Below are 10,509 nucleotides of genomic sequence, written 5' to 3'. Positions count from 1 at the left end.
CTTCAAATTTCACAAAATGCTTTCGTATATAGCGTATATTGTTGTCTGAAAAAATCATATAGATCGGTGGTATATATATTATATACTTCATATAAACTGTCATATTGACCCCTTTTTTACGGCTAGATGCTTCAAGATTCATCAAATTTCATCAAATAGTTACGTTTACGTCATATATTTTTGAAATACGTGATTCGTAGCTATAGTTTTTACATGCAGACCACAAAAAACGTGAAGCTTTGCATCCTCACACAGATTACCTACCTATTTTTATACCTTTCATGAAAATGAAATGGTATATTAATTTCGTCACGAAACCGAAAATTGTAAGTCCTTAAAGGAAAATAGATAGACCCACCATTAAGTATACCGAAATAATCAGGTTGAAGAGCTGAGTTGTTTTAGCCATGTCCGTCTGTCCGTCTGTCTGTTTGTATGCAAACTAGTCCCTCAATTTTTGAGATATCTTGATAAAATTTGGTGAGCAGGTGTATTTGGGTGTCCGATTAGACATTTGTCGGAACCGACCGGATCGGACCACTATAGCATATATCCTCCATACAACCGATTTTTCAGAAAAAGAGAATTTTTGTAATATCTTACCCAATTTAACAGATTGAAGCTTCAAAATTCACCATATACTTTCGTATATTGAACATATTGTTGCCTGAAAAAATTTATGAGATCGGTCGTATATATAGTATATATCCCCCACAACCGATTGTTCAGATAAGGAACTTTTCGTAATTACTGCCCTATTTTAAGAGCTAGAGGCTTCAAATTTCAGCAAATGCTTACGTATATAGCATATAATGTTGTCTGAAAAAATCATAAAGGTCGGTGGTATATATAGTATATATATGGTGGTATATATAGTATATATATAGTATATATATATATATTTTCGCAAATTATAGCCCCATTTTAACAGCTAGAAGCTTCAAATTTCACCGAATATTTACTCATATAGCATATATTGTTGTCTGAAAAAATCATAGAGATCGGTTGTATATATAGTATATATCTCATACAACCGATTGTTCAGATAAGAAACTTTTCGCAACTTCTACTCCATTTTAACAGCTATAAGCTTCCAATTTCACCGATTGCTTACGTATATAGCATATATTGTTGTCTGAAAAAATCATAGAGATCGGTTGTATATATAGTATATATCTCATACAACCGATTGTTCAGATAAGAAACTTTTCGCAATTTCTACCCCATTTTAACAGCTATAAGCTTCAAATTTCACTGATTGCTTACGTATATAGCATATATTGTTGTCTGAAAAAATCATAGAGATCGGTTCTATATATAGTATATATCTCATACAACCGATTGTTCAGATAAGAAACTTTTCGCAATTTCTACCCCATTTTAACAGCTAGAAGCTTCAAATTTCACCAACTGCTTACGTGTATAGCATATATTGATGTCTGAAAAAATCATTGAGATCGGTGATATACATAGTATATATCTCATACAACCGATTGTTCAGATAAGAAACTTTGCGCAATTTCTGCCCCGTTTTAACAGTTAGAAGCTTCAAATTTCACAAAATGCTTTCGTATATAGCATATATTGTTGTCTGAAAAAATCATAGAGATCGGTGGTATATATATTATATACTTCATATAAACTGTCATATTGACCCCTTTTTTACGGCTAGAAGCTTCAAGATTCATCAAATTTCATCAAATAGTTACGTTTACGTCATATATTTTTGAAATACGTGATTCGTAGCCATAGTTTTTACATGCAGACCACAAAAAACGTGAAGCTTTGCATCCTCACACAGATTACCTACCTATTTTTATACCTTTCATGAAAATGAAATAGTATATTAATTTCGTCACGAAACCGAAAATTGTAAGTCCTTAAAGGAAAATAGATAGACCCACCATTAAGTATACCGAAATAATCAGGTTGAAGAGCTGAGTTGTTTTAGCCATGTCCGTCTGTCCGTCTGTCTGTTTGTATGCAAACTAGTCCCTCAATTTTTGAGATATCTTGATAAAATTTGGTGAGCAGGTGTATTTGGGTGTCCGATTAGACATTTGTCGGAACCGACCGGATCGGACCACTATAGCATATATCCTCCATACAACCGATTTTTCAGAAAAAGAGGATTTTTGTAATATCTTACCCAATTTAACAGATTGAAGCTTCAAACTTCACCATATACTTTCGTATATTGAACATATTGTTGCCTGAAAAAATTTATGAGATCGGTCGTATATATAGTATATATCCCCCACAACCGATTGTTCAGATAAGGAACTTTTCGTAATTACTGCCTTATTTTAAGAGCTAGAGGCTTCAAATTTCAGCGAATGCTTACGTATATAGCATATATTGTTGTCTGAAAAAACCATAAAGATCGGTGGTATATATAGTATATATATGGTGGTATATATAGTATATATATATAGTATATATATATATATTTTCGCAAATTTTAGCCCCATTTTAACAGCTAGAAGCTTCAAATTTCACCGAATATTTACTTATATAGCATATATTGTTGTCTGAAAAAATCATAGAGATCGGTTGTATATATAGTATATATCTCATACAACCGATTGTTCAGATAAGAAACTTTTCGCAATTTCTACCCCATTTTAACAGCTATAAGCTTCAAATTTCACCGATTGCTTACGTATATAGCATATATTGTTGTCTGAAAAAATCATAGAGATCGGTTGTATATATAGTATATATCTCATACAACCGATTGTTCAGATAAGAAACTTTTCGCAATTTCTACCCCAATTTAACAGCTATAAGCTTCAAATTTCACTGATTGCTTACGTATATAGCATATATTGTTGTCTTAAAAAATCATTGAGATCGGTGATATACATAGTATATATCTCATACAACCGATTGTTCAGATAAGAAACTTTGCGCAATTTCTGCCCCGTTTTTACAGTTAGAAGCTTCAAATTTCACCGAATATTTACTTATATAGCATATATTGTTGTCTGAAAAAATCATAGAGATCGGTTGTATATATAGTATATATCTCATACAACCGATTGTTCAGATAAGAAACTTTGCGCAATTTCTGCCCCGTTTTAACAGTTAGAAGCTTCAAATTTCACCGAATATTTACTTATATAGCATATATTGTTGTCTGAAAAAATCATAGAGATCGGTTGTATATATAGTATATATCTCATACAACCGATTGTTCAGATAAGAAACTTTTCGCAATTTCTACCCCATTTTAACAGCTATAAGCTTCAAATTTCACTGATTGCTTACGTATATAGCATATATTGTTGTCTGAAAAAATCATTGAGATCGGTGATATACATAGTATATATCTCATACAACCGATTGTTCAGATAAGAAACTTTGCGCAATTTCTGCCCCGTTTTAACAGTTAGAAGCTTCAAATTTCACCGAATATTTATTTATATAGCATATATTGATGTCTGAAAAAATCATTGAGATCGGTGATATACATAGTATATATCTCATACAACCCATTGTTCAGATAAGAAACTTTGCGCAATTTCTGCCCCGTTTTAACAGTTAGAAGCTTCAAATTTCACAAAATGCTTTCGTATATAGCATATATTGTTGTCTGAAAAAATCATAGAGATCGGTGGTATATATATTATATACTTCATATAAACTGTCATATTGACCCCTTTTTTACGGCTAGAAGCTTCAAGATTCATCAAATTTCATCAAATAGTTACGTTTACGTCATATATTTTTGAAATACGTGATTCGTAGCCATAGTTTTTACATGCAGACCACAAAAAACGTGAAGCTTTGCATCCTCACACAGATTACCTACCTATTTTTATACCTTTCATGAAAATGAAATGGTATATTAATTTCGTCACGAAACCGAAAATTGTAAGTCCTTAAAGGAAAATAGATAGACCCACCATTAAGTATACCGAAATAATCAGGTTGAAGAGCTGAGTTGTTTTAGCCATGTCCGTCTGTCCGTCTGTCCGTCTGTCTGTTTGTATGCAAACTAGTCCCTCAATTTTTGAGATATCTTGATAAAATTTGGTGAGCAAGTGTATTTGGGTGTCCGATTAGACATTTGTCGGAACCGACCGGATCGGACCACTATAGCATATATCCTCCATACAACCGATTTTTCAGAAAAAGGGGATTTTTGTAATATCTTACCCAATTTAACAGATTGAAGCTTCAAACTTCACCATATACTTTCGTATATTGAACATATTGTTGCCTGAAAAAATTTATGAGATCGGTCGTATATATAGTATATATCCCCCACAACCGATTGTTCAGATAAGGAACTTTTCGTAATTACTGCCCTATTTTAAGAGCTAGAGGCTTCAAATTTCAGCGAATGCTTACGTATATAGCATATATTGTTGTCTGAAAAAATCATAAAGATCGGTGGTATATATAGTATATATATGGTGGTATATATAGTATATATATATAGTATATATATATATATTTTCGCAAATTTTAGCCCCATTTTAACAGCTAGAAGCTTCAAACTTCACCGAATATTTACTTATATAGCATATATATTATATATAGTATATATCTCATACAACCGATTGTTCAGATAAGAAACTTTTCGCAATTTCTACCCCATTTTAACAGCTATAAGCTTCAAATTTCACTGATTGCTTACGTATATAGCATATATTGTTGTCTGAAAAAATCATAGAGATCGGTTCTATATATAGTATATATCTCATACAACCGATTGTTCAGATAAGAAACTTTTCGCAATTTCTACCCCATTTTAACAGCTATAAGCTTCAAATTTCGCTGATTGCTTACGTATATAGCATATATTGTTGTCTGAAAAAATCATTGAGATCGGTGATATACATAGTATATATCTCATACAACCGATTGTTCAGATAAGAAACTTTTCGCAATTTCTACCCCATTTTAACAGCTATAAGCTTCAAATTTCACCGATTGCTTACGTATATAGCATATATTGTTGTCTGAAAAAATCATAGAGATCGGTTGTATATATAGTATATATCTCATACAACCGATTGTTCAGATAAGAAACTTTTCGCAATTTCTACCCCATTTTAACAGCTATAAGCTTCAAATTTCACTGATTGCTTACGTATATAGCATATATTGTTGTCTGAAAAAATCATAGAGATCGGTTCTATATATAGTATATATCTCATACAACCGATTGTTCAGATAAGAAACTTTTCGCAATTTCTACCCCATTTTAACAGCTAGAAGCTTCAAATTTCACCAACTGCTTACGTGTATAGCATATATTGATGTCTGAAAAAATCATTGAGATCGGTGATATACATAGTATATATCTCATACAACCGATTGTTCAGATAAGAAACTTTGCGCAATTTCTGCCCCGTTTTAACAGTTAGAAGCTTCAAATTTCACAAAATGCTTTCGTATATAGCATATATTGTTGTCTGAAAAAATCATAGAGATCGGTGGTATATATATTATATACTTCATATAAACTGTCATATTGACCCCTTTTTTACGGCTAGAAGCTTCAAGATTCATCAAATTTCATCAAATAGTTACGTTTACGTCATATATTTTTGAAATACGTGATTCGTAGCCATAGTTTTTACATGCAGACCACAAAAAACGTGAAGCTTTGCATCCTCACACAGATTACCTACCTATTTTTTATTTTATATTTATCTTAAAAATCGTTTAGATATGTTCAAATTTCACCAAATGCTTACGTGTATAGCATATATTGTTGTCTGAAAAAATCATAGAGATCGGTGGTATATATATTATATACTTCATATAAACTGTCATATTGACCCCTTTTTTACGGCTAGAATCTTCAAAATTCATCAAATTTCATCAAATAGTTACGTTTTCGTCATATATTTTTGAAATACGTGATTCGTAGTCATAGTTTTTACACGCAGACCACAAAAAACCTGAAACTTTGCATCCTCACACAAAGTACCTACCCGTTTTTTATTTTATATTTATCTTAAAAATCGTTAAGGTATGTAGATCTGTTCACTATATATTTCTTATCTTATACATCCGATTATTCGGAGATTACGAACGGGATAAGATTATTGTTCAGCCCCATTCATGAAAGGTATGAAGTCTTCGGCACAGCCGAAGACAGTCCCGTTCTTACTTGTTTATCATTAGCTTTGTTTTGTATGTTTAGCAAAACTTGCATTGTATCATAAGATGAAATATTTGACCCTTTTATGTGCCGTGCGTTTCGCTGATACACTTCTCCTGTGCTTAACTTGACCAAGTAAGATCTCGGCGTATTTAGTTTTTCAATAATTACACCTTCTACCCATTCATTTTTAGCTCTCACCCACACCTTTTGCCCCTCCTTAAACATTTATTTTTGTTTTGTCTGTCTATCAAAATACTTTTTATTTTGTGCATTTTGTATTCCAATTCTGTTAGGAACCTCTGTAACTATTTTCGGCTTTAAAGATTCCTCTGTAATTGGGATTGGGGTTCGAGTTATGCGCGACATCAACAGTTGTGCAGGCGAGGCATCCATGCCTTTCACAAGGCTGTTTCTGTTGTCTAAAAGCGCCAGATTTAGGTCACTCTTGGAATCCGATCATTTTCTAAGTAATTTTTTGGCTATCTGTACTCCCTTTTCTGCAAAGGCTCTACTTTGTGGATAATTTGGTGAGCAGGAGATGACTTTGAATTCATATTCTTTGCTAAAACTTCTAAACGCATTGCTGTTAAAAGGATTGTTGTCCGAAACAAATTATTTTGGTATCCCAAAAGTCGCAAATACGGGCTTAAGGGCCGAAACTACTTCGACAGCGGACTTACTTTTTATGTTTAAAATTTCAATCCATTTCGAATACGAATCAGCGAGTACGAGATAACTTTTCCCTAAAACTTTGCTATATTTGCGAAAAGCCTTTCAAATGGGACAGAGAGACAGACAGCGCGAGTATCAGCCAACAACTTTTCCTGCAGTTTTTTGTCGAATACACCCATCACTGAGCGATCTCTCAAAATAAAATCCTCCAATGTACCATCATAGTCACATGATTTCTCCAGATGCCTCAGGTCTTTCACAAATAGCTCAAATGATTCGCCATCTTTTTGTATTCTTGAATTAAATACAAAGCGTTCAAATATTATATATTTTTGGAAAGTAGTATTCGTAAAATTTCTTTAAAACAGTTTCCAAGGACCTAGCCTCACTTTCGGAGAGGTTTAGAACTTCAAATATTTCATTGCCGCCTTCTCCAACCAATAACTTAAATACTGTCACTTGCGCCTCTTTTTCGAGTTTCACTAATCCAATTGCTACTCCATATGTCAAAAAATGTTGCTTGAACTTTTGCCAATTGTTCGCCAAGTTTCCAGCTATAGCTAACGGAATTGGCGTGGGCAAATTTTATGGTATCATTCTTTGTGGATTCATGGTTGGAACTTCCTTCTCCTTTGTGTCGTTGGTTGTATTAGTCATACAATTTTTGGGCTTTTTTCCTTGAATAAAATATAAGTTTTTTTTTGCACACACGTGTATAACCTTAAATTTTATTTAAGTATATTCAATACACCAACACAATTCAGTAATTTGTCCGCAGCGCCATGTAAGATCTTTACTTGTACCTACTTTATTGAATGACTTCATTTGAGTTTTACAGTTTAGCTCATGCTATAATGTCTATATATATATAAGTCACTAGAGAGCATGCATTAATATACATAGGAGCAGCTAACGTATAAGAGCATTTACGGGTTGCCACCTCTATTATTGTATTACACACATCGCTCCATTTTAGAAAAGGTGTCATTTACTCTAACGATCTCCGAGGAATAAGCAAAGAATAAAAAATAAAAAATCGAACCCCAACAACAAAATGTCAGCGTGAAGTAAAAAAAAAATTATGAATAAATCTAGTGACACGCTAACGGAAACAGGCCTTATAATCCTAACGTTTTCTACCATAAACTTACCCGAACGCATCAATATTGGCTACCAATCAATTAACATAGGGCTCTACATTCCTCTCCAACTTCAACTGTTTGGAATTCGAAACACAGCAAAGTTTTGTAAAACTCCGACCGTTGCATTAACTGCGGTCTCACGGCTCATACCAAAGATGAACTCAAAGAAAAGTGCAACAACAAAACAGTTTGATTCAACTGCGAAAAAGACCACCAGAACAACACTAAACACTTTGTACTCAACAAAAGCTGCCCAATATTCACCACACAAAAAGCATTACAAGCCACTAAAACACTCCAAAAAGTGGATACCAGAGCAGCAAAACTAATTTTTTACGAGCGTCATCAACACGACTCCACTACATACGCATCAGCAACCAAGACAAAAAACACAAACTATTCGGCTAGCCGCAATCAAATAACGTACGAAGACGAAAACACAACACCCTCTCACTCAACGACTACTCAGAGCGAAACAAGTAACGCAAAGCCTAGCAAGCCAACAACTCCTACAATCTCCAACGAAGGCAGTAAAACGTCAACAACAAAATCATTATTAATGATTTAGCAGCCTTTATGTTCTTAATCTATGTTTTTTGCCGCCTCAAGGACCAAATTAAAACACAAACGTTTCGTCTTTTTTGTCAATATATTTCGGTTACACTTCGGTAACAATCCTCAGGACAATTTAACAACATAAAAAACATCACACTATAAAACAATGTACAACATAAAAATTTGTAAACAAAAATCACATACATGATAAATATCCTATCCGTCTAATGTGTCTATTGTTGTCGCTTGCTCTCCAACAAATGCCTGTACAAATGTGCGCTGTGGTCTATGTCCGTTTTACAGTTCATTCTTATGTTTGTAGGTACGTTGATTATGTGAAGCATTTCCAGTGTAAAAACGTTTCCCGTAGTGTTGTTCTTGTTCAAGTATAGTTGCTTTGTCAAAGTTAGGAGAATGCCGGTGTTCAGCCGGGGTGCGTATGCTCCTGAGTCGTAGGTTGGCGCACAGGGGTCGATCTCAGTGGGAATATAGCGTGTAGAATAATGAAATAAACAAATAGACGAGAATTTCTCGTTACAAAGGATGATCTTTATTCAGTAAAGATAAATAGCTAGGGTACAATATTACCTGAGTATAAAACGGCAGAGATCGTTGGCGGCAGATGCGTGCTGGTTGGCGGTTAGAATCCAAGAGGCCGGTTGTATAGCAAGCTACAACCGTTGAGCCGCAAAATCCTCCGTTTTGGAGGGAAAAGGCACCCACACATCAACCCCGACATGCATATGCATCAGTGCTGACAAAAAGCACACATACACGTGCATGTACATGCATGCACATGCATGAGGGTGATGGTATGGGTGGTTATAAATTAAGTCGAGTATCGAGTATCGATTTGCAGAGTTGCATTGGGGGGATCGCAATCAGACGCGGAAAAGTTAGGCATCCTGCCTAAACATGCCGGCCCCCCTTGCGATACGCAACATCGTTTTCCGCCAATGACCTCCGCTGAAACGAGAAAAAATTAATATAAGACTTACGCTAAACTTAATCTAAATGAGGAGTTCGTCTGCGACGCAAAATGGTCGGGAATCCTTTCCGACTTGCTTAGAATGCCACCTGAGCTAAGATGAAAGAATTAGCGGTTATGAACAGTGAAGTGAATATTTCTTGCCATTGAATTATACATAATTCTTAAATATAGAAATTCAGAACGTAATATATCTATAGTCGATGGCCAGTAAGGATGGACGAAGAGGCCGAGGTCTCCGTTCCAGAGTGGCACCATTTTTTGTTATTCTTTGGTTTTTGTCGTTTCGGATGGAGAGGCCGAGGTCTCCATTCCAGATTTGCGGTTTTTTTGTGTTGGGTGGGCGAAGAGGCCGAGGTCGCCGTTCCAGACTCGAGGGTTTTTAGGTTTTTCTGGGCTGGACGAAGAGGCCGAGGTCTCCGTTCCAGCGTATAACGTGTCGTGTCGCTCTCAGGGCGACTGTGGCATTTTATGGATGTGCCAGGGCGAGTGGCCGTGAGGTTGGTTGGGTGATGCGCGTTTTCGCTGCATCGCATGTATTTCGTCAGTTGTGTATTATATTATTACCCTACAAAACACCTGGTCACAAAACCTACCCACGCCCATGCAAATGTGACTACGAATATACCCTATCACCGTAAAATGACTAGTCAAATGATGTGGAGTGACGAGAGCGTTTTTGCAAAGTAGTTAGTGCTGTGATTTCGAGCAGCTTATGTATTTCAACAAAACCAGCAAGATTGCGATATGTGGGAGGTTGGAACGGGCGTGATTCCAAGCCACCCGCGCAAAATTACTTGTTTTCGTGATACGTGTGTTGTTTTATTAACAACCGTACGTTAAAATAGATGAATAAACCGAGTTTAAAACGAAGCGTAGAGGCTGACGAAGGTATGGATTTAATTTTGTGCGACAGCTCATGACGAACAGCGCAAATCGTAATTAAATTCAACTGCCGGTGCTTGCATGCAGATTGGCGATGCGTTCTCCATGACGCTTTCTATCTGCACGTACCATTCTGAGACTGC

The sequence above is a fragment of the Eurosta solidaginis genome, chromosome X (genome assembly GCF_040869045.1).
Source record: "Eurosta solidaginis isolate ZX-2024a chromosome X, ASM4086904v1, whole genome shotgun sequence".
In the NCBI taxonomy this organism is placed as follows: Eukaryota; Metazoa; Arthropoda; class Insecta; order Diptera; family Tephritidae; genus Eurosta; species Eurosta solidaginis.
The sequence above is the reverse complement of the archived record's forward strand: the minus strand, read 5'-3'. Positions refer to the sequence as shown.